Below are 25,754 nucleotides of genomic sequence, written 5' to 3'. Positions count from 1 at the left end.
TTCAGTTCCTATACATTGTAGAGTAGGATGGTAGATCATTGACAGTTTTTGTTGAAACACCCAGACTTTTTGTCAAGAATGCATCACTCTTGGGGGACAGTCCAGGAGATCAAAGAGATGATTAGTGAGAAATATTGGTGAGGATATTGATTGGTAAATTATTGACTATTAATGAGAAAAAAATTATTTTTTTAGAGTTAATTAAAAAAAAATTGAGACCGGGTCTCACTACTTTGCCCAGGCTGGTCTCAAACTCTTAGGCTCAAGAGATCCTCCCTCGTTGGTCTCCCAAAGTGCTAGGATTACAGGCATGAGCCACTACGCCTGGCCAAAAAAAAACCAAAGACTTTTTAAATGTATTTAAACATTAGAAAAACTTTTTCTCTATTCTCATCCTTAGGTCTATGTGATTACCTAGGAAGAAAAAAACTTTTTGAATAGCAAATCAGTGTAAGTTAATAACAAGAATTCTTCCACTGTAACTGGAATGATTTCTGAGACTACCAGTTTTAAAAAGATATATTAAATAAAAGCTATAGATAAAACTTTTATGTGATTTCTTTCAGATTGGGTGTACTGTATTAAATAATATAGTTAGTACCTATTTTATAAAATTATATCATGAAATATTTCACTTACAGTCAACTGTCATAAAGTGTTAAATATTATCTACCTCCTATTAAAAAATGGTTGCTAGTGGCTGGGTGCAGTGGCTCACGCCTGTAATCCCAGCACTTTGGGAGGCCGAGGTGGGTGGATCACTTGAGCTCAGGAGTTCAAGACCAGCCTGGCCAACATGGTGAAACCCCATCTCTACTAAACATACAAAAAATTAGCTGGGTGTGGTGGTGCATGCCTGCAGTCCCAGATACTCAGGAGGCTGAGGCATGACAGTCGCTTGAACCTGGGAGGCAGAGGTTGCAGTGAGATGAGATCATGCCACTGAACTCCAGCCTGGGTGACAGAGCAAGACCCTGTCTCAAAAAAAAAGAATTTTTTTTTTAGTCAGCTATAAAGTTTTATTTCATTAAATAAACAGAAAAATGTAATTATGATATATAATGCAATTAATGGAGTTACTTCTGGTTTTTATTTAAAAGCTTTACTAAATTATTCTCAAAAGTAGACTATCAGAGATCTTATATGCACACAAACATAAATTTAAATTAACTATTTAAATTACTTAAAAATTTGTAAATAAACAATGGGACTAATAAATAATGCCATTAGAAGTAATTAACAGTAGGATTAACTAAACACATAATATGTGTGAGCAAAATATGACAATATTTTAAGAACTTTCTTCTTGTCCTTTGATACAGCAATTTGTTTTATCTTTTTTTAACTCTATATTAGGTATTTAAATTTTGCAGGTTCTATTATTATATATTCTTAAGAAAATATACATAAGGTATTTTAAAAGAACATAAATAGTATTATTAACCAGATATTACCTATATTTAATAAAAAATTGCAATGACATGTTTCCTTCTGTCCTGTGATATGGTAGGTATTTTTTTTTAATCTTCTGTTGCCTTTTTCTTGTTTATTTTATTTTTTTTTATTTTTTGAGATGGAGTTTCTCTCTTATTGCCCAGGCTGGAATGCAATGGCATGATCATTCAAGCAATTCTCCTGCTTCAGCCTCCTGAGTAGCTGGGATTACAGGCATGCACCACCATGCCTGGCTAATTTTGTATTTTTAGTAGAGACGGGATTTCCCCATGTTAGTCAGGCTGGTCTTGAACTCCTGACCTCAGGTGATCTGCCCACCTCTGCCTCCCAAAGTGCTGGGATTACAGGCGTGAGCCACTGGGCCTGGCCGCCTTTTTCAATAATATTTCTCTGAACTGCCTGCAGCTTTTAGGACATCCTTCCTTCCTTTTATGTAGTGGTAAAACTGAATACAGTCAAATGTAAATTCATTTTGACTTGCAGCTCTGCTATTATCAAGTTTGTATTATAGAAGTTTATAAACAGAATGGAATTTCCCAGGATTTTCCCAGCAGCACTTTCTGCTGAATATGCAGACAGATGAGGAAAGTCGTTTTTTTTTTTTGAACAAAATATCAACAATTTTTTGTTTTGTGCTTTCTGTAGTTTCCCTAAAATCTTCATAGAAATAAGGCAATTGTTTGAAACTCCATTTTTCAAATTAAAGTAACTAAGAGCAGGAGAACATTTTGTTGTTGCTATAATTTGACTCATTTCTTAATATATTATAGGAGGCATGATCATAGGTACAACCTGATGAGATGAGTTCCAAAGGGCTGTACTGTGTTGAACAGTGTCATCCCCAACATTAAAATTCATGTCCACCTGCAACCCGTGAATGTGACCTTATTTGGAAATAAGGGTCTTTGTAGATGTAATCAAGTTCAGATGAAGTCATACTGGATTAGGGTGGGCCATAAATCCAATATAACTGCTGTCCTTAAGAGGGAAATTCAGACAGACAGACACACACACACACACAGAAGACGTGTGATTCCAGGAGAGGCTGGAAGGAGAAATTGGAGTGCTGTAGCTTCAGGCGAAGGCATGCCAAGGACTGCCAGGATTACCCGAAGCTAGGATGAAGGCACGCGACAGGTTCCTCCCTAGAACCTCGGCGGGAGCACAGTCCTGCTGACGCCTTGATTGCAGAGTTTCCGCCTCCAGAACTATGAGAGGATAAATTTGTTGTGTCAAGCCACCTGTTTTGTGGTACTTGGTTATGGCAGCCCTAGCAACCTATTACAGGGGCCAACATGTCAGTTCTCAAATTTGCCCCTTTTGTTTGCCCACAGGACATTATAGCTTCAGCTTGCGAATCAGGAAATGTAACTTCACTCACTTCCATAGTACCATCAAGAGAATGATAAAATACGGTGTGTTTGTTCATGTGGTATGCCCATACCAATTCAGTGGTCACTGTTTTTAACTGAGCATAGGTGTCTTTGGGAGACCGAAAAAAAAACCTCTTCTGATTTAGAAATTCTTCCTTGTCTAATCCCAGAATTGTGAAATCCAGCGTCCACATGTGTTTTCGCAATCACCTTTTCCGCAATGCCCAGGCCAAAGCTGTTTTCTGCATAGTGTGCAGTGTGCGCCATTTTGGCGACTTACCTCCCTAATCCAGTTGTATGTGTCCTTCCTTCTGTCCTTAAAAGAACACAGTCATTTAGCATTCCTTTTCAGTGAGATCTGGGTCATGCTGGTGATATTGTAGTTATTCTATTTTTCACGATCTGAACTTTTAGAAAATATTGCCACAATATTCACAATGTTAAAAATTAAACTAGCACTCTCTCTGGAATAAGGAGTCTGGCTCCACTCTTTGGCATTTGACTAGCAACAGCATTGAGACCCACCTCTCTGTCTCTCGTCTGCCCCACATCTGGGCAAGCTGATAAGAAAGGCTGGGTGTTCTCTCTGTGCTGTGGAGAGACTCAAACTACATAAGCTCCTCCCAACAGGGGAGAGCCCTCACCCCGCCCCCCACCCCCTAACTGCAATAAAACTCAAAGCCAGTCTCTGTTCCCTGCTCTCTCAAGCCATTCTGGATTTACAGAGAGGCCTGCTCTGCTTTCCCCAGAGACCTCAAGTATGTAAGTAATCAACCTTTCCATTATCGCTTGAGGTGTACTTGGCATTATGAGTCTTAACATCTGAACTGAACTTTGGGTGGGGCTTATCCTAGTTCTCCAGAGTGGTCACAGTAACCTTCAGACATTTGGTGGGGCGCAATGGCTCACGCCTGTAATCCCAGCTCTTTGGGAGGCCCAGGTGGGAGGATCACTTGAGCCCAGGAGTTTGAGATCAGTCTGGGCAACACAGGGAGACCCTGTCTCTACAAAAAATAGAAAATTAGCTGGGTGTGGTGGCACGTGCCTGTGGTCTCAGCTACTCAGGAGGCTAAGGTGGGAGGATCGCTTGAGCCTGGGAAGTTAAGGCTGCAGTGAGCCATGATTGTGCCAATGCCCTCCAATCTGAGTGACAGAGCAAGATCCTGTCTCAAAAAAAAAAAAAAAAAAAGCACAACGGTTAATCTATAGGTGAAGTCAAACAGACTATTAATACACATAATTGCAACTCAAGTTGTATACTTAATTCCTGTTACTTGAAGTGATGCCACAATGAGTGATCTATTATGTTAACCACAAACCACTGTTGCCAACCTCAGTGGTCAGGGAAAATCAGTGATAGTGACTCCCAAAGGCAGAGAGTCTATGCTGTATCCATTTAACACTATAAATAGCATGGCTTTCAGTCTCTAGTTTTCATGGCCACTGTATAGGTTTTGTATTTTCTCTCCAACTTCTGCCCCCATTACTGACAACCAGAACGTTTCATATCCTTGGAAGGGATTTGCCAGGACACAGGGCTTTCAGAGCTAAAACTGGGGCAGTTTCAGTGAGAGACCTCGAGCAAGAACTGCTCAACTGAATCCTATCCAAATTCCTGACCTACAGAAACCATGAGTGATGACAGTAAATTGCTGTTTTCAGCAACTAAGTTTTTGGGGTGATTGGTTATGCAGTACAGATAATTAAAACAGCAACAAGGCCAGGCGTGGTGGCTCTCACCTGTAATCCCAGCACTTTGGGAGGACAAGGTGGGTGGATCACGAGGTCAGGAGTTCAAGACCAGCCTGGCCAACATGGTGAAACCGCGTCTCTACTAAAAATACAAAAATTAGCCTGGCGCGGTGGAGAGTACTTGTAATCCCAGCTACTCAGGAGGCTGAGGCAGGAGAATGGCTTGAACCTGGGAGGCGGAGGTTGCAGTGAGCTGAGATCACGCCATTGCACTCCAGCCTGGGCGACAGAGCAAGACTCTGTCTCGAAAAAAACAAACAAAACATAAAACAGCAACTCAAACTGGCTACAGCAGAGCCTGTATCTTTTCTCTTAAGCTCTATTCTCACTACAGTCTTCCCCGTCTCCTTATGTGACAACTCCACTCTGCCAGGTGCTCAAGTAAAAACCCTAGAGTCATCTTGACTGCATTTTCTCCCACATCCAATCATTCACCATTCATATTGGCTCTACCTTCAAAATAGACCGAGATTCTGACCTCTTCTCATCTCCTTCACTGCCGTCACCCTACTTCAGGCCACCATCATCCTTTGCTTAGATTGTTTCGAGTCTCCCAACTACTTTTCCTGCTTCCTCTCCACACCCTCTTCAGTCTCTTCTTATCACAATATCCAGAGTGGGTTGTGTTCATGTGTACATTAGATCCTGTCCGTACACTGCTCAAACCCTCTCAAGGCTATCTGCCTCCGCTATAGTAAAAGCCAAAGTCCTTGCTTTGACTTCTAAGGCCCTCCATGATCTGCTCCCCATGACTTCTCTGTCTTTATTTCCCTCTACTCTCCCCCTTTGTCAATCTTCTCTAGCCACATGAGCTTCCTTGCTGTTGCTTGAATACAGTAAGCACACTCCTTTCTTAGGGCCATTGTACTTGCTGTTCCCTTTGCCTGGAATGCTGTTCCAGCAGATGGCTGCTTGTCTCGATCTCTCACTTCCTTAAGTTACCTTCTCAGAGCAGCCTTCCCTGCCCAGCCTACCTAAAATTTCAACTCCTTTGACCGACTCTTATTCTTCTTCCTTGCCTTATTCTCCTCTTAGTACTTTCCATTACCCAGCGTTCTCTATAGTTTACATATCTGTCTTGTTTTTTGTTTGTCTCCCCACTGAAATGAAAGCTCTGTGAAGGCAAGGATTTCTGTCCATTTCGTTCCCTGTGCTATCCCTAGAGCCTAGAGAACTGTGCCCAAAACATAGAAAACTCTTGATAAACATTCACTGTTCAGTGGATAGTCATCATAGTAATTGACACTGCATATTGATTTTCAAATTTAGAATCAGCACTTAGGAAAATAGCAGAAGATAATTATGATTACAGAACAGTATGTAGATGCTTTCAACCTTAAGGATGGGACAGTATGATGACAGAGGTTTGGAGGTGATCAGGGAAGGAGAGGTGAAAAGAAGGGAAATGACACCAATGTCTTCATCTTGCAAAGTATCAGAAACAAGAGACTGGCTCTGATGGTTAGAAAATGAAGTAAAGTTATAAGCACAAAATTGAAAGTTGTAACTTATGCTTGTAAGCATAACTGATAGAACTAGAAACAATGAGTTAACATGGGAGGGAAATGGAAGTGATGATATAAATCATAACTTTGAGTTCATCAATAATATTGGCAATGTCTGTCTTTGTCTGATTTCCCTAGAACACAGAGCCCGAGGCGAAGCTTAAGTGCTTACGCTTTTTCGGGAGGTACAGACCCAGCTCTGTGAGAGCCGGGGAAAAGGAAGAGAGGCAGAGAAGGAATGGCAGCAAGTACAAGGTGATGAATGACTGCACTGGCCATTGCTTCATGAAGAGCCATGAAAAAACAGAGCCAGTTTCTCAGCAGGTGACTGGCTGCTCAGTCACAAAGGACCTCTTTGGACAGGCTTTATGGAAATACTGTGCCTAGGACAGTCCCTCAAAGGCAGGAGGGAGAGAAAATGTATCTGCAAGCTCACTTTGTCTTCTTTCTTCTGCTGGTCAAAATTTGCTGGCTGGGGCAGTTAATGCCCTCAGACATCCGAGTTGTGTCACCTGGTCCCTTTGGTAGCCACTGGGGAAGCCAGATCTAGGCATGTGGCCTGATGGCTCCTGCGGTGGAACCACATGCTCACACTTGGTCAGTCACCACTGGGATGGCCTGGGCAGGGCAGGCCGAGTGGCTGGGAGACAGCTGAGCCTAAGATATCTAAGCAAGCACCTGTGATGTATGCACTGCAGTGTCCAAATGTGAAAAAGCAATAAAGGGAGATAGAAGCATATTTTTTTCTGGAGAGAAGGAGGAAACCACCAGGAGAATACAAACAGAAAAAAGGTAAGGTGGTTGTCTCTGGAGGTGGGAAAGAGGTTGGAGAGCAGAATGTTGCATCTTATTATTATTAGCATTCCTGTACAATTTTTTAAATGCATGGATACATTGATAGAAATCACTTTTTAAAAACTCACAAACTAGGTTTTATCACTCCCCTTTCCCAAATTCTTCACTGGTGTCCCATTGCTTTTAGGATAATTAAAACAGATTGAACGACACTATTTTTCTGTGGGAATATTAGCTCTTAGACACTGCAAGTTAATATTGTTGTTATTTATATAGCCTAAGTTTGTTCTATTAAAAATTTACTATTCAGGCTGGGTGCAGTGGCTCTTGCCTGTAATCCTAGCACTTTGGGAGGCCAGGGTGCGTGGATCACTTGAGCCCAGGAGTTCCAGAATGGGCCTGGTCAACATGGCAAGATCCCATCTCTACAAATTTTTTTTTTTTAAATTAGCCAGGCATTGTGGCAGGTGCCTGCAGTCCCTGCTACTTTGGAGGCTGAGGTGGGAGGATCGCTTGCGCTTAGGAGGTTGAGATTGCAATGAGCTGTGATTGCACTATTGCACTCCAACCTGGGCAACAGAGCAGGACTGTGTCTCAAAAAAAAAAAAAGAAAATCACTATTCAAATACTCAGTGAAGTATCAGTGATTTTGTAGTAAGCTTCCACAAGTACAATATTTAAGGGAAAAAAAGTGCAGCTGCTCATTTTGATTTTAGGGGGTTTCAGTTCTGAACTAAAGTCCCTGAATATCAAGGTCCTGCTGGCCTCTCCTGGCTCACAGTGAGTGACTTCCTCTTTCTGCTCAAACCATATTGGCTCCTTTTCTGCTTGTTGGACCCCTGAGTCTTCCTTCCACTTCAGGCTTTTGCACCAGGAGCTCCCTTTATGCCCATGACTCCTCTCCTCAACCCATCCTCCAACACGCCTAGTCCAGTATTTACCAAGCTTCAGGTTTACACCTAATACCTTCATGTTTGCCCTTTCTGTGTAATGCGTACTCTATTATTTTTCTTACGATCTTTCTTTACATTGACAGCTTTTAAAACTTAAATACATTTATTTTACAAGGAAATTTTATATGCCAACGTAAACGGAAAGCCAATTTCACTGGCCACAAATAATGCAAAACTGTAAAATACAGAATAATGACAATAATATATCTGTGTACCACTAGTAGTTTCTGTAACATACTTTGCAACACCCTAGTTTAATTACTTTTTACTCATTGTTGAGTTATTTATTAGCTTAAATGTTGCTTTGTTTTAGGGAAGTCTTCTCTAACTGCTTGGACCAGACCAAGCTCCTGTGCTGCACATTCCTGGACCATGACTGCATAACATTTGTGAGCTACGCGGCACTCAGAGTTACATATTTGTGTGATTATTTTAGAGTGTTTGCCTTGCCAACTGGACTTAAGCTTCATGAGAACAGGATCTGTATTAATTTTGCTCCCCTCACATCTGTGCTGACCACAGCGTGAGCCTATTGTTAATGCTTAAAAAATACGTACGGAATGAATAAATGAATACCTGTATGAAATTATCACCTGAGAGCAACCAACTTCCTTTGTTTTGCTTCCATGCCCACCAATCCATCTTCTAACTACAATGAAGTTTCCTCAAATTCTTCTTCTTTTTTTTAGAGACAGGGTCTTTCAGTCTGTCACCCAGGCTGGAGTGCGGTGGCTCAATCATAGCTCACTGTAACCTCCAATTCCTGGGCTCCAGTGATCCTTCCGCCTCAGCCTCCTAAGTAGCTAGAACTACAGGCAGATATCACCATGCACCACTAATTTCTTGAAAAATTTTTGTAGCCCAGGAGTTCCAGACCAGCCTGGTCAACATGGCAAGATCCCATCTCTACACTATATTGCCCAGGCTGGTCTCAAACTCCTGGGCTCAAGCAATCCTCCTGCCTCAGCTTCCTGAATAGCTGGGACTACACATTTGCATCACTGTACTCAGCTCTGAAATTATTTTTGAAAGAAAGCAGGGTAAATATAATTAATGTATGAATAAATGAATAGATGGATTTCAGGAAGAGGGTGGCCTGGAGTGGCAAATCATAGTTATCAAAATGACTGCAACAGTCTCTCCCATTCCACGTGTTCTGCAGAGGGACTTTGTCACTCCCACATCAAGAGACAGAATCTGGCCAGGCACGGTGGCTCATGCCTGTAATTCCAGCACTTTGGGAGGCTGAAGCAGGCAGATCACTTGAGGTCAGGAGTTCGGGACCAGCCTGGCCAACATGGTGAAACCCCATCTCTACCCAAAATACAAAAATTAGCTGGGCATGGTGGCACTTGCCTGTAAGCCCAGCTACTCAAGAGGCTGAGGCACAAGAATCGCTTGAACCCGGGAAGCGGAGGTTGCAGTGAGCTGAGATTGTGCCACTGCATTCCAGCCTGGGTGATAGAGTGAGACTCTGTCTCTAAACTAAATAAATGAAAAAAGAAAAAAAGATGCAGAATCTAATTCCCTCCTTTTGAATATATATTAGTCTAAGTGACTCACTTGAACCAACAAATGTGACTTCCAAAGCTAATTAGAAAGGTCAGTCGCTTCCACCTTTCTCTCTTAGAACATTCATGGCTTGGCTGTGCCTCTCAGGACATTCCCTCACAGGACCCAGCCACCATGCTGTGAAGAGCCAAGCCACATGGGAAAGCCACATGGCAGGTTTTCTGGTTGCCAGCTCCAGCTGAGCCCAGTCTTCAAGCCACCCTAGCCCAGGCAACAGACATGTGAGTGGGGCAGCTGCCAGGTGATTCCTGCCCCTAGTCATTGCAGTTTTCCCAACTGACACCCTAGATATTGTGGGGCAAAAATAGACCATCCTTGTTCTACTGTGTCTGAATTCCTGACCCACAGAATCTGTGAGCACAGTAAGATAACTATTGTCTATGCCACTAAGTTTTGGGGGTGGTTTGTTGTGGAGTAATAGATAACCAGAACAGAATTTGGTACCTGGAAGTGGGATTCTCCCATAACAAAAACCCAAAACATAAGCGAAAGCAATCAGCTTTTGACTAGTCAGCAGAAAGAAGCTTGTGGAAATAAAGGAAGATCAACCAAATGAGAATAACCAAAGGCTATTTATTTGCTGTAGCAAGGGAGCCAGCTGCCATTACTTGCATTTTGGAAGACACTCAAAGGCAGGCGGAGGAGTGGGAAAGCTTTTAGTGGAAAAAAGGGAAAGCTTTGGGTATGCCCTATTGGAGGCTGCTGGCATTGGGAAGGCTAACTAGAAGTGGGGCATCCTCTTTGACTGGTTAGACTGCACATTTGGCTTTCCCTGGTTGGCCGTAAGTTGGAAGTGGGGACAAAAATAAAAAAATTAGGGAAGCTGTCAGTTATTAATCAAGTCTTGATCATTTGGGGCCAGTTGTTACAGAGGCTATTGTTTGGTTTCCTGGACTGTTGCTAGAGATAGCAGTCTGATTTCTAGTAGGCTTGCTTCTTTGGCTGGTTTCTCTAAATCATGGGCTGGTTTTCTAGGTTGGTTGCTGCAGATTGTGGGTCAGAGTTCTATTTTTATATATTTTCTGGCCTTTGTCTGTATGTATATTCAGTCTTTCAGGCTTAAATGGCCTTGAGAAGTTTGTTGGTGAAAGCTGGACTGACCTTGAGAAGACTATCAGTGAAGGCTGGAAAGATGGGGAGGAAGTTATGACTGGAGAGTGGAAGAAAAGTGACCTTGTTAAATGTAGCAAAAGGTCTAGCAACATTGTCACCTACAGTAACACTGAAAATAGAAAATATACCTAATGAACCAGTGGGTTTGGCCAAGGATATTTCCTGGCAGACAATTTAAAGTGTCAATTTATTTCTACTTATGATGAAATATGGCTGGAGAAAGAGGAACTGTCAGTTTTCCAGGACACTTTAGAGGAAGTATGGAGGGCTCAAATCAGTCTTTCTAGTTAGCAAAGCATTCTCAAAGAAAGGTCCTCAGTGCAATGGCTGAATTGGGGGCACATTCTGAGACTAAATTCAGTCTCAATAGCAGCTCACATCTCTCCCACATACAAAATGTACTCTCCCTTTCCTGAAGGTCTACAGAGTCTTATCCTATTACTGCATCAGTTCAAAGTCCAAGATTTTGCCATCAAATCAGGTGCCAGCACTGATGAGGTTTCTCAGGTACAGCCCCTTTAGTATGGTTTCTCGAAATCTGGAAGACCTGTGGGCCAAAGACACAAGTGGTGTCTTAAGATCCTTGAAAGGCCTACTTCTGTCTGAAAGTGTTCATGAGGTACCATCTGAAATCTTTCTGAGGTCTTATAAAAGTATTTAGAGTCACATCGTTGGCTGCATCTTTTCTATGTGGGAGGGATGTGAGCTGCTATTGCCGGAGTGTGGACTGTGACAGATTGCACTTTTCCAAAGATGATGGTGTTGATGAAAAGAGTCAAACTCTGTAAAATAGTAAAAGAGGTTTATTCTGAGCCAAATATGAGTGACCAAGGCCCGAGACACGGTCTCAAGAGGTCCTGAGAACATGTGCCCAATGTGGCTGGGTTACAGCTTGATTTTATATATTTTAGGGGGACAGAAGTTACAGGCAGACATCAATCAATACATGTGAGGTGTACATTGGTTTGATCCAGAAAGGTGAGACAACTGAAAGCAGGGGCTTCCAGGTCACAGATGGATTCAACGATTTTCTGACTGGCAATTGCTAGAGAGAGCTAAGTTATTATCTAAAGTCTTGGAATTGGCTGGGCACAATGGCTCACACCTGTAATCCCAGCACTTTGGGAGGCTGAGGCGGGCAGATCACTTGAGGTCAGGAGTTTGAGACCAGCGTGGCAAACATGGTGAAACCCTGTCTCTACTAAAAATACAAAAATTAGCGGGGCATGGTGGCACGTGCCTGTAATCCCAGCTACTTGGGAGACTGAGGCAGAAGAATCAGTTGAATCTGGGAGGCAGAGATTGCAGTGAGCTGAGATCATTTTACTGCACTCCAGCCTGGGCGACAGAGTGAGACTCTGTCTCAAAAAAAAAAAAAAGCAAAAGAAGACTTGGAATCAATAGAAAGGAGTGACTGGGTTAAGATAAGGGGTCGTGGACACCAAAGCTTTTATTATGTAGATGAAGCCTCCAGCTAGCAGGATTCAGAGAGAATAGATGGTGAATGTCTCTTATCAGACCCTTAAGGATACCGGACTCAGTTTAATCTCTCCTGGATCAGGAAAAGACCTGGAAAGAGAAGGGGATTTTCTACAGAATGGAGATTTTTCTCCAACAGAGATAGTTTTTCAGGGTCATTGCAAAATACGTCAAAGAAACATATTTAGGGGTAAAATACTTTGATTACTTTCAGGGCCTGCTATTTGTCATGTGATGCTATACTACAGTCAGCCTGGAATTTGGTATCTTATTGTTACAAACATTCTCTTTTGTCCATATATATATATATATATATATATATATTTTTTTTTTTTTTTTTTTTTTTAAGATGGTCTCTCTCTGTCACCCAGGCTGGAGTGCAGTGGCACAATCTCAGCTCACTGCAACCTTCTCCACCCAAGTTCAAGTGATTCTCCTGCCTCAGCCTTCCTAGTAGCTGGGATTACAAGTGCGTACCACCTTGCCTGGCTAATTTTTGTATTTTTAGTAAAGAGAGGGTTTTACCATGTTGGCCAGGCTGGTCTTGAACTCCTGACCTCGGGTGATCCACCCACCTTGGCCTCCCAAAGTGCTGGGATTACAAGCGTGAGCCACCACGCCAGCTCTTTTGTCAGTCTTAAGATCTCTGTTACAATGCTAATGCTGATCAGTTGTGCCTGAATTTCAAGGGAGGAGGGCATAGTGAGGCATGTCTAACCCTCCCTTTCCATCATGGCTTGAGCTAGTTTTTCAGGTTTACTTTGGAATGCCCTTGGCCAAGAGGAGGAGTCCATTCAGTTGGCTTAGAATTTTATTTTTGGTTTACAATGGAAGATGGATCTTTTGCAATGTGAATTGGCCACTCCCCCTTCAAGTTCTGGAGTCTACTCCAGAACTAGATTCCCTTGAATCTAGGCTAGCCTTAGTGATTTGCTTATAACCAATAAAATGTGACAGAATTATCATTAAAAAGACATTCCCTCTTGGAACCCAGCTGCCATGTTGTGTGAAACACAAGCCATGTGTGGAGGCCACAAATAGGTGCTCTGGTTGACAAACTCAACTGAGCTCAGACTTCAATTCATGCTAGCTCAGGCACCAGGCATGTCAGCAAAGCAGTCTCCAGATGATTCTAGCTCCCAGGCATTCAAGTCACCTCCAATGGAGTCATTCCTAAAGGAGCCTCCAGACACTGTAGGACACAGCCCACTCTCACTGTGCCCTTTGTGAATTCCTGTCCTGCAGAGTACATGAGCATAGTACAATGGTTACTATTTTATGCCATTAAGTATTGGGGTGGTTCTACTTAGCACTAGGTAAGCCAGAACACCTGGTTAGATACACAAGCATTCATAAGAATCATGTCATTTTCAAGCAGGAAAAGACCTCAAGACCTCAAGAGATCATCCAGTCCTCCTCCCTCAGTTTTCAGATAAGGAATGAGTTACATGACTTGCCTGAAGTCATGCAATTAGCTGGCGGACAAAGAGTCTGAAGTCCTTTTCCATCACGATACAGACATGCTCATCATGCCCTGCAAACTCCTATGAACTGGAACTACAGCAGCTGTTCTGCCAGGGACAGGTTCTTCTCTAAAGTTCCAGCTCTCTGGAGGGAGAAAGCCCTGACTTTGGGTAAGCCTTTAAACTGAAGCTCCCTGTGGGGTCTGTCTAAAGAGTCATCCCTCACTTTACTAGGCTGGCCAACTTGGTTTTTCCTTTTCTCAATCTTCCTTGGTCTTTCTCCCTCTCTTCCTTGTGGCTTCTGCCACTCCACTATTTTCTTCTCTTTCCCTTTTTCAACACTGGGTATTGAAATACTGTGTATCAACCAATGGCCTTGAGGGGCATAGAGTATGCTTGAAATTATGGGGTAAGACTCATAACAGAAGTGAAAGGGATCATCCAGCTGTTGGTAGTTATCGGAGGAGCTCAAGATATGAAACAGACAGAAGTAGAGCACCCCATCTACAAGGAGACTCCTGACACATCTCATCAGTCACCAGGGTCCTAAGGAATTACATTTGGAAATTCTTTAACCTCTCTTCCATTTATATGATCTCAGAGAAGTGAAATGATTTTCCTAGATCATACATAGTCTTTGTGCCTCTTTGGAAATCCCAAAGCATCAAAATGGGTAGTTGCATTTTTCTCCTTTAAAGATTTTATTTGTGGCCGTTTAATATTTAAATCACTGATATTCAAAGGTACATTTTCAACATCAAAAATTTAGACTTTATAGATAGCAGCATTAAGTTCTAGCATTGGGAACACATTAAAAGGATGCTTTTCAAGTGTTTAATGGAACATATGTATCTTCTCAAGAGTGGTGCTTTAGCATGACTATAAAGAGGGGAAATTCTAAAACAAGGCCATATTCTTCAGAGGAAAAAAATAACCCTTATGAATAAAGAAAACAGAAAATCGGATTTTTAAGGCCTGGTCTGGGAAGATATTTAGGGGTTGTTTAACTAAACGCAAGTATATCTAAGAGGTTGACAGTTCATTCTGTCCCACTGAGGAGCTGGAAATATAAAGGAATCATTAAGTTTAAACCTAGTAAAATTGTTGGTTTGGGTTCTATGTTGCTGTTTTTATCTATTTTCTAGAAAGCTTTCACATTTCCAGAAAAGAAAGAGAAATGATTTTTATATATTTAGTTTTAACACAAGGTCTTGCTCTGTCGCCGAGGCTGGAGAGCAGTGGCGCCATCTCTGCTTACTGCAACCTCTGCCTGCTGGATTCAAGCAATCCTCCCACCTCAGCCTCCCGAGTAGCTGGGACTACAGGCACGTGCCACCATCCCCTGCTAAACTTGTTTTGTTTGTTTGTTTGTATTTATAGTAGAGACGGGTTTTGCCATGTTGCCCAGGCTGATCTCGAACTCCTGAGCTCGAGCAATCTTTCCACCTTGGCCTCCCAAAGTGCTGGGATTACAGACGTGAACCACCATGCCCAGTCCAGAAAGATGAATGATTTAACTAAACACACAGATGGAGAGACTGGTGCACAAAAAGGTAAACATAGTTGATCAAGGTCAAGGATTGGTCCACTTAAATCACAGTTCTTAACTGCTTTTGGATTATGAATTCTTTCAGGATTCAACTAAAGTTTGGATCCACTCTCCAGAAAAATTTGGACATTAAAAAATTCGCATATGTCTTAGTCAGTTCTGGCTACTGTAACAGAGTTCCATAAACCTGATACCCTATAAACAACAGAAATTTATTTTTCATAGTTCTGGAGGCTGGGAGCCCAAGATAAGAGTAACAACATGGTGGGGTTCTGGTGAGGGCCCTCTTCAGGTTTCAGACAGCCAACTTTTCATTGCATCCTTACATGGCAGAAACAGGACTAGGGAGCTCCTTGGGGTCTCTTTTATAAGGGCAGTAATCCCATTTATGAGGGCCATGACCTAATGACCTTCCAAAGGCTCCACCTCCTAATACCATCACATGGTGGGTTAGGATTTCAACATATGAATTTTGAGGAGACAGAAACATTCCATCTATAACAGCATACAATGCCCATTCATGAATCCCACATCTGTGAATCTCTGGGCTAAATATAGGATAAATCTAGACAATGGATAAAGTGGTTAAAATGATGAACTCCATCTTCTACGTTTTGAAGTAGAAATTGAGCCCTATTACTGAATGGTTTAAGGAGTAGACCATAGAATAGGACCATATAAGTAGTATAATGCTATTTTTATTAAAGTAAATATTTATATTGTGCATATATAGCAAAACAATTTTATTGAATACTTGTTATGTACCATTTTTCTAAGTTATTTAATCTACATATTTTATTTTTTAATGGATGAATTCTTTTCTCTTTTAAATTTCAATAATTTGGGGGGAACAGGTGGTGTTTGGTTGCATGGAAATGTTCTTTAGTGGTGATTTCTGAGATTTTGGTGCACCCATCTCCCAAGCAGTGTACACTGTACTGATTGTGTAGTCTTTTATCACTCACTCCACTCCTACCCTTCCCCTTGAGTCCCCAAAGTCCATTATATCATTCTTATGTCTTTGCGTCCCCATAGCTTAGCTCCCACTGATAAGAGAGAACATACAATGTTTGGTTTTTCATTCTTGAGTTATTCAATTCACTTAGTTATTCTATTCACTTAGAATAATAGTCTCCAACTCTATCCAGGTTGCTGCAAACACCATTATTTCATTCCCTTGTATTCCATGTTAACCTATACAACTTAATCCCCACAGCAACCCTATAAGTTAGACACTATTGTTATACCCATTTTGCAAATGAGGAAATGACACACACACACACACACACATACACACTCAAACTGGAAGCCACATGAGGTTAGGAATCATATCCAGCATCTGGGACATGGCAAGGCACACTGAAGGTGATACATAAAGTTGTGTTGATTTAATGAATGAGCCAAATGTTAACAGTTTTTTGTTTTTCTTTTTTAACAGAGGTAGAGGATAAGGCAACCCTTTTATTGTCTACTTGTGTTTTGTACTTAATTTTTTTCTTTTTTTAGATGGAGTTGAGCTCTGTTGCCCAGGCTGGAGTGCAGTGGCACCATCTCAGCTGACTGTGACCTCCGCCTCCTGGGTTCAAGTGATTCTCCTGCCTCAGCCTCCCGAGTAGCTGGGACTACAGGTGCACACCACCATGACCGGCTAATTTTTGTATTTTTAGTAGAGACAGGGTTTTGCCATGATGGCCAGGTTGGTCTCAAACTCCTAACCTCAAGTGATCCACCATCCTCAGCCTCCCAAAGTGCTGGGATTACAGGCGTGAGCCACTGCGCCCAGCCTACTTGAAATTTTTTCTTTCTTTTTTTTTGAAACAGAGATTTGCTCCTGTTGCCCAGGCTGAAGTGCAATGGCGTGATCTCGACCCCCTGCAACCTCTGCCTCCTGGGTTCAAGTGATTCTCCTGCCTCAGCCTCCCAAGTAGCTGGGATTACAGGTGCCCACCACCGTGCCTGGCTGATTTTTGTATTTTTAGTAGAGATGGGGTTTCATCATGTTGGCCAGGCTGGTCTTGAACTCCAGACCTCAGGTGATCCACCTGCCTTGGCCTCCCAAAGTGCTGGGATTGCAGGCATGACCCACCATGCCCGGACCTGCTTGAATTTTTATGATGAGCATGTTGGCAGATCACGGTTAGTGTTCAACAAATATCCATGTGCTTCTCTATATTTCCCATTCTCTATGTTTCTAGGTGTGTTCGTGGGACTAATTCTCACCAATGGAATGTGTGTGGAAATAATGTGTCTCCTTCAGGCTGAGGCAGTTAGATAAGGACTATTGGGGGCCATCTCTGAGGCTGGCTATCACAGAGACCATAAGATATTCAGCAACATGATAAACTCAGTTTGCCTGTGTAATTTATAGAGGACATGAAGACAAATTTCAGGTTGCTGTTTTGTTGTATAATTCCCTGAAATTATCTTGTTTATTGGGTCTTTCATGCCTTACTAGAATATCAGCTTCCTGAGAGTGTAAAGCTCATGTCTATTCTGCTGTCTGCTGTTTCCCTGGTGCCTGACACAGTGACTGCCACATGAGAAGAGCCCCTAAAATAGTGAAATAAATGAAGAATCACATGGGTGAAATCCTCTTGGTACCTGAGTATGGGCAAAGCTGGAAAACAGTGATGGAGTTTTCCATAGCAGCATCCTAAGAAGACACCCTTGAGTGGGTGAGAACGCATTTTGAGGACATCAGCAAACACAGCCTAAGAGGGGCTTAAATGGTGATATCACCTGGGCTTGCTTTCTCAGGTACTCTTTTAAAAGGATGTAATTCACAGCTGTCCCAAGAAGACTCACCAGGAACACTGTTAATAACTGCCTTAGAAGCATTTTGTGATCTATCATTTAGGATATTTGTTTAGTTGCTGTAACAGGTACCAAGTAACAATGGCTTAAACAAGATGGTCTGTCTTTCAAATAAAAGTCCAGCTAGTAGGCAGCCCAGGAAAGGTGGGCTGCTCTGCTTCATGTGATGGTCTGAGGACCCTTATGCCTTCTGTTTTGTTGCTTTGCCATCCTCTGGGGTGTTGTCCTATCCACATGATTGAGTTAAATGCCCACCATTATGTCCGCATTCCAGCCTCAAGAAAGAGGAAAGAAGAAAGGGAGAGCATGCAACTTTCTTTTAAGGATGTGACCTAGAAGTGACATACATCACTTAGGCTCACATGCCATTGGTGGGAACTTAGTCATATGGCCACACCTAGTTGCAAGTGAGGCTGGGATATGTCATCTCTAGATGGACAATCATGTACCTCCCAAAAACTTGGGGATTACTATTACCAAAAGGAAGAAAGAAAATATGAATGGGTGGGATTGGCAGTCTCTCATCAGTAGGAAAGCATCATGACTGATGCTGAGAAACTCTTTGCCCAAGTCTTTATGGCCTATATATGTAACTCCATATTACTGACAATGTGCATCACAGGGTGTGGTAGGTGGCTTCTAAAATGGCCTCAAATGATGCCTGTCTCCTGGTACTCAAGCCCTTGTGTAATCCCTTTTTCTTGAATGACTTCCTTCAAGTTAATAGACTGTTGATAGGCTGCCACTTCTATGATTAGATTATTAAAGATGTACCTCCATTTTCCTAGCAGACTTTATTGCCTTTGCAGCTTGCAAGCTTTGATGAAGCAGCCGTGTCGGGGAGGCCCATATGGCAAGAAACCAAAGTCGGTCTCCAAGCAATAGCCAACAAAGAACTGAGGTCCTCAGTCCAATAGCCCACAAAGAACTGAATCCTACCAATAACCACTTGAGTTTGGAAATGGATCCCTTACCAAATGAGCCTTCAGATTAGACCCCAGCCTTGGTTGACACCTTCACTGTAGCCTTATGAAAGATCCTGAAGCAGATGATGCAACTAAACTGTGCCTGGACTTCTGATGCACAGAACTTGTGAGATAATAAATGTATGTTGTTTGAAGCCTCTAAGTTGGTGGTAATTTGTTGCAACAAAAAATAACTAATACATAGGGGTCTTTGTTAAGACTGCTGCTCTGGGTCTAACTGTTTTTAAGACTGCTGCTCTGGGTCTAACTGTTTTAGGAGCACCGTACCTGTTCCTTCTGAGGCATGGCCCTTCCATACCTCCAGATCCATCAGTCCTCCAAACAACACACACCCACACCACTACCACCTCTTCTCCATCTGAGACACTCTCCTTCTCTCTTCAGCTGTGGCTTCTTCCACCTCCTTCCTTGTGGTTTTTGCTTTTTTTTTTTTCCTTTGAATGGTCACTCAACATACTCTTCTAAGTTAGTTTAGATCATGATAATAGCCAGGAAGGTAGTGGCACAGGAATGTCTTTAAAAGCTGGAGAAATGAGACTTGAGGAATGCAAACGAATGACTGTTAGACATTGGGAAGTTGAGATTGCCTCAGAGAAGCCATCAGACCCAGGATTCTGGGAGAGATAGAGAGAGACAGTTAGGATCTTCCTAGAACCACCACCATATCCCCACTCAAACAGCTCAAGGAAGAAAGGGATTCTGGTCTTTAATCTGAACCCACCTCTTATAGATGCCAATGGGAAGAGACACTACCAGTTAAAACTATGGCATATTTACTATACTGACCATACTTGTAGTACCTTATATTCACAACAAAATACTTATTGAGTATATAGTATGTGCCAGGCATTATATTAGGCTCCAGTATGTGGTAGTGAATAGCCTCTGCTCTCCTGATGTCCCTAAATATTCCCTGTCAACATTCTGTATTTCTTACTAGACTGCCAGCTCCATGACAGCAAGAAACTTGTATGACTTTTTCATGATGGATGTTCATCTGTGCCATCTGTAAATATTTAATAAATATTTGTGGAATACCTGAATCCAAAAGTGAATGGAATGATAAAGAGGTAAGATATCAGGTGAGGGAGTAAGATTTTACAACACGGTGACTTAACTAGAATGCAAACTCTACGAGGGCTGGACCTTGATGAGTATTGGTTGCTTCATCTGTACAATAAAGAGGCTTGATTTGATGAACTCTGAAATCATTTTGGTTATAAACCTCAATGACTCTGATTCTGAACTCTCACAGAAAGATATGAGCACAGAATAAAATATCCAGAACATATATATTTAACTCAATTTTTGTGACTTCAGTTCAGAATTTAATTAATTTTAGTTGGGAATTTAGCAAACCCAAGTGATTATTTAGTGTCTTTATTCTTATATTTTGACAGGGAAAGGATTATGACATCTACTACAGCATTTGGTACAGACCCACGTAAATAAGATAAAACTTCTAAGTCACTTCTCCTCTTCGAGATCATGGAATATATTGTGTCAGACCTCAGCAATCAGCTGTGGACTTTTTAAAAAGGAAAATCAGATATGGATTTATTACCTGAGCATTTGCCGTTGTCAAAATGTGTAGATGTTACCCCATTCACTAGGTTTTCTCTTGTAAGGAAGCATTTCTCTAATGGTGATCTTCCATCCACCTGTCTTAGAGTCACTGGGGTGATGTTTATAATGAAACTAGCTTCGTCACCACTAGACCGAAGGAATTAGCAGTTCTAGGGATGTAGCTCAGGATCCTCCATTTAAATAAGCATCCCAGGTAATTTTCATGCATGTAAAAAGCTGAGAGCCACCATTCTTAGTACTTTGGCAACTTCAGACCAAAGCTTCTCTCCATACTTCTTCCGAGTCTTCTCTCAGTCTCTATGCTCCTCAACCATCTCTCCCTTTGCTAGGCTGCTGGATTCCTACTGAATGTGCTTACTTGTTAATGCACATGGATAATGATGTTTTCATTGGATCTGGCATGCTGTTTTCTCCTCTGTTAAATGAGAGGGTCAGAGTTGCTGATTTTTTTTTTTTTTTTTTTAAGACAGAATCTCCCTCTGTCACCCAGTCTGGAGTGCAGTGGCGCGATCTCGGCTCACTGCAACCTCCACCTCCCCAGTTCAAGTGATTCTCCTGCCTCCTGAGTAGCTGGGATTATAGGCGCCTGCCACCATGCCCAGCTAATTTTTGTATTTTTAGTAGAGATGGGGTTTCACCATATTGGCCATGGTTGGCCAGGCTGGTCTGGAACTCCTGACCTCAGGTGATCCACCCGCCTCAGCCTCCCAAAGTGCTAGGATTACAGGCTTGAGCCACTGTGCCCAGCCTCAGAGTCAGTGATTTTTAAGTCTCCAACCCCAACATGCTAAATTCTGTAAGTTGTGGCTGGGAAGATTTATCTTGTCTTAGAGAGCTCCCTTGATCTCTCAGGCATTGGGGCCTCCTTGGGAATATGCTACAGTCAGCATCATCCTAGCTTCTTGTTATTGTACACTAGGGAGGCCTCCTAAAGGACCCCAAACAACGATGATTAGATAGTTTAGACTTGGGGGCAGAGTGAGGGGCCCATTCTCTGAAAAAAAAAATCATAGAATCACAGAGGTATTTTCATTTATGTTACAGGTTTCCCTGGTACTGGTAATTCCTAGCAGCTTTCTACAATTCCAAAGGTCAGAAATAAACTGCCAAAAAAATTTTACTAAATCATGTTCTGGTCTGGGATACAGCCCTGAAATGCACTTTGAGCAAGAAAGACTTTGTAGAGGAGAAAAAAGGTGGACCAATGAGGATTGGGCTAGAACCAGAGGAAAGTGAACATTCTTGGTTTAGATAAATATCCACAACCTTCTAAGTTTTTCATGTGTACTACAGAGAAGATCCAGGCTCCTACACTTCCCTGTGGGTAGTTTTAAAAAGCTATTGTAGCAAAACAGAGGCTGGTGGTGACTATGCTTTTATCTTTCATAAGAGCCATCATTGCATTTCTGCAGCGCAGAATATACATGCGTTTTTTACTCTTAGTGGTGGAGTTTATATGTGACTCATGATGTTTAGTTGTTAATCATCCAATGACACTAAATACTGCTTAGTTAGCTCAGGATTCCCTTTAGGAAACCAGATATTGCTAAAGTCACTGTTCGACTTAATGGGGAAAATTCCACTAGCATATAAAATATATGATTTATAATTCAAAAATGTAAATCCTGTATTGGTATTACATACTATAAAAGGACAATTGTCTACAGAATTACATAACATGCATGTAAGGATCAATATTTAATTAAGACTATTGCTGTATTCTCATTGGGAGTTAGAGCCCAATATTCTCAATTGGGTGAGAATTTCAGCCAAATAGTCTATTCATTTTCTTTTCTTTTCTTTTCTTTTTTTTTTTTTTTTTTTTTGAGACAGATCTTGCTTTGTTGCTCAGGCTGGAGTGCAATGGTGCGAGCTTGGCTCACTGCAACCTCCACCTCCTGAGTTCAAGCGATTCTCCTGTCTCAGACTCCTGAACAGCTGGGATTACAGGTGCGTGCCACCATGTCTGGCTAATTTTTGTATTTTTAGTAGAGGTGGGGTTTCACCATGTTGGCCAGGCTGGTGTCAAACTCCTGACCTCAGGTGATCTGCCTGCCTGGGCCTCCCAAAGTGCTAGGATTACAGGCGTGAGCCACTGTGCCTGGCCAGTCTATCCATTTTCTATTTCCCCAAAGTAACTTGTGAGAAATGTCTTAGGCTAGAATTTGCTTATATATTTTCCATCTTGCACATGGTTAAAATGTGCAGTTTCCTAAACCAGTGGTTCTCAAACATCAGTGTGCCTTAGAATCACCTGGAGGGCTGGTTAAAACACAGATTGCCAGGCCATTCTCAGGGTTTCTGATTTAGTAAGTCTGGCCGTTGGACCTGAGAATCTGCATTTCTAACCAGTGATCCCAAGTGATGCTGATGCTGCAGGTCTGGGGACCAATGTCTTGAACTAACAGCTCTGAATAAAAATCTAATTGGATTCTGAATGCCACAGATGCAGTTTGGAGGTTGTTTTTCAAAGCAGAATATCCATTTGTGGAATAAAACAGTTTATCATTGTTATTACCTGAAGTAATTTCTCTTTCCTTTGTGTTTTTAGAGGAGTTTTGTTGGTCGCTTTTATCAGGCATTAAGCCTTGTATTACACTCATTTGTACCTATGCTTTATCTCCTTTGTGACTGTGAGCTCTTTGAAGGACTGTGTTCATCTTTAAATCCTCATTGTACCTTACATCTTGTAGACTTCAAATCATTGTTTGGTAAATTGAATTTAGTGATGTATACATGTTTTGTGCCTGCTTTCCTACATGTAATAATTATAAACAACAAATATCAAGGTTGCAGCTCACATATTCTTTTTTTTTTTGAGACAGAATCTCACTCTGCCACCCAGGCTGGAGTGCAGTGGCGTGGTCTCCACTCACTGCAACCTCCGCCTCCTGGGTTCAAGCAATTCTCCTGCCTCAGCCTCCCAAGTAGCTGGGATTATAGGCGTGCACCACTGTGCCCAGCTATAATAAGATTTATTCAGACTTTCTGGCTTACAGATGTTAGATTTGAGGCCTTTCAGCTTTGGAAGCGACCATAAGGATAATTCAAGTCCAAAGGTCCTTAAAGTGCACCACATCTCCTCTACAGCCTACTCATACTCACCTTTAGTTAAAAAAACACAAAACACAAAATTCCAAAAACCTGGGGTGAGGGAGGCACCTTCCTTCCTGGGGTCCATTCCAAATTTGAGAAGGTGCTCAAACCTTGCCTCTCTACTTCTACCCAATGACCCTATTTCAACCCCTTTTGATATCCTGTTTAGATAGGATATTCCCCACGTCTGTTATTCCCCATTTGTTTCCCCTTTCCTTACTCCTAGATCTCCCTGCTCCAGAAGCAAGGGGGCAGCCACAGCCCCACAGCCTCTAGCTGCTGGCTGCTCAGGGCACACAGGCTTGCTATTGACAAGTCTGAATCATGACTGTCGAAGGGAGTGCTCTCTCCCTAGAAAACAACTTGGCAACTTTCTACTTCAAACCCAGGCTCACTACAGAATTTCTTACCACAGTGACTTTCTTGGCGGTTGTCTGCAGTACTATTAAGAGATGACATGGACTTCAAGGATCAAACAGGGGAGAAAAAAACTTAAAAGAAAAACAAGTCTCCATCAAAGGTAATAACCACAATGAGAACAATACATAGCTATGTGCTTACAGGTCTTAGTTCACATTCCCCTCATTAAAATTATAGCTCAAGAAATAAAGGGCTGTTTAATGACTTAGGTATATAAATATACTTCATTTGTATATTTTTTACTTACTAAAATCTATCCAAACTGGTATTACCTCAAACCATAATCTTCTACTATATTTTATAATTTTACTTTCAATTGCCGTGTATTTTTCCCACTGATGTTCACAAATTCAAAGGAAACATCAGCCATGTACTAAATAAAATATGAATTGAATTGACAAATAGAACTATAAATTTAATTCATGCACATGTAAAATTTAGACCAAAGAATAAAAATATCTATTAAAAATACAGCCAAGCATGGTGACTCACACCTGTAATCCCAGCACTTTGGGAGGCCGAGGTGGGTGAATCATCTGAGGTCAGGAGTTCGAGACCAGCCTGGCCATTGTGATGAAACCCCATCTCTACTAAAATACAAAAATTAGCTGGGTGTGATGGTGGGCACCTGTAATCCCACTACTTGGGAGGCTGAGGCAGGAGAATCACTTGAACCCAGGAGACGGAGATTGCAGTGAGCCAAGATCCTGTCACTGCACTCTAGCCTGGGTGACAGAGTGAGACTCTGTTTCAAAAAAAAACCAAAAAACAAAACAATAGATTTAAAATACTACAATTTAGAATCCTGTTGAGTTCTGCATTATTGGGAGCAAAATCAAATCATGGACATAAATACTTTGAGAAAAGCAAGAGAGACACTTGACACAAAATGAAAGTTCCATGCTAGAGATGGACATGGATATATAGAAGACGTGTGACATCCACAAGTCAGAATGGAAAAGAAAGCAAGACATAGAATTTATAAGAATAAAACTCACATAGAGATAAGAGAAATGAGCTTTCATGATATCTGATGTAGGCTTTTAGGAAATTGCCACCAAATATTTTTAAAATTAGGACACATTTTCCCAACCATAAGCATAAATGAGTTAGCCTTGATATTTGCTTCATGAATTGGGTAAAATTAAGCTGAGGGCCAGATGTTTTCCATCTGTGTTTTAGATTATGCTAAACATAAAATGATTAGAAAGCACCCATATATGACTGGTTTAACTATACATGAAAAAATCGGATGACATTTAGACACTGCCTTAGACTTTAGAAAATTTTAGTGTATTTTGATGTCAGAATTTTGACAAGTAATGAAAATATTAGATGAATAGTTTTACTGTAAAACAAACTTCCATTTCATAATAGGCATAATGAATCTTCATAATGCTGAAGCAACTTTTTGAAAAGTGAAAGCTGCAGATTTTCCAAGTGGTATCAAACTAAGAGCTGGGTTTATTTACCCTGAATTAAATTTTGGTATTAGATAGACAACCAAAATGTATTAGTTAATGTGGTTTATTATGTGTTGTGCAGATACTACTATAGTTCATATGCATAGGCTGATTTATGAATTAAGTCTCAAATATCCAATAGAGGATTAGACTTTAGATAATTGCTGAAGGCACGGAAAGAAAAGTGCATAAAGTCTCGAAAGGGAAGTCATCAAAATGTCAGCATGAAACTATATCAATCATCATGTACAAATCTTCAGTTGGTAATAAGTTGTAATAGTAAAACAATTGTGAACTATCAATCCGTAGCTGTTTGATTACATCTTTGTTGAACAAATATCACTTGTTAATTATAGTCAGGAACATTAAGTTATTCTAC

General features: G+C 41.5%; 1 long non-coding RNA gene across 1 annotated transcript; it reads left to right on the top strand.

Moving 5' to 3' along the window:
• The first annotated feature begins 6,228 nt into the window (after positions 1–6,228).
• Positions 6,229–19,880, top strand: LOC129058026 (uncharacterized). The gene is made up of 6 exons (XR_008522839.2): positions 6,229–6,877; positions 8,147–8,222; positions 13,373–13,631; positions 14,841–15,013; positions 18,633–18,929; positions 19,750–19,880. It is a non-coding gene; the product is annotated as an uncharacterized LOC129058026 (long non-coding RNA).
• Positions 19,881–25,754: the final 5,874 nt, after the last annotated feature.

This window comes from Pongo abelii, chromosome 11 (genome assembly GCF_028885655.2).
Source record: "Pongo abelii isolate AG06213 chromosome 11, NHGRI_mPonAbe1-v2.0_pri, whole genome shotgun sequence".
In the NCBI taxonomy this organism is placed as follows: Eukaryota; Metazoa; Chordata; class Mammalia; order Primates; family Hominidae; genus Pongo; species Pongo abelii.
Note: the sequence above shows the minus strand (reverse complement) of the source record. Positions and strands in the feature narration are given on the sequence as shown.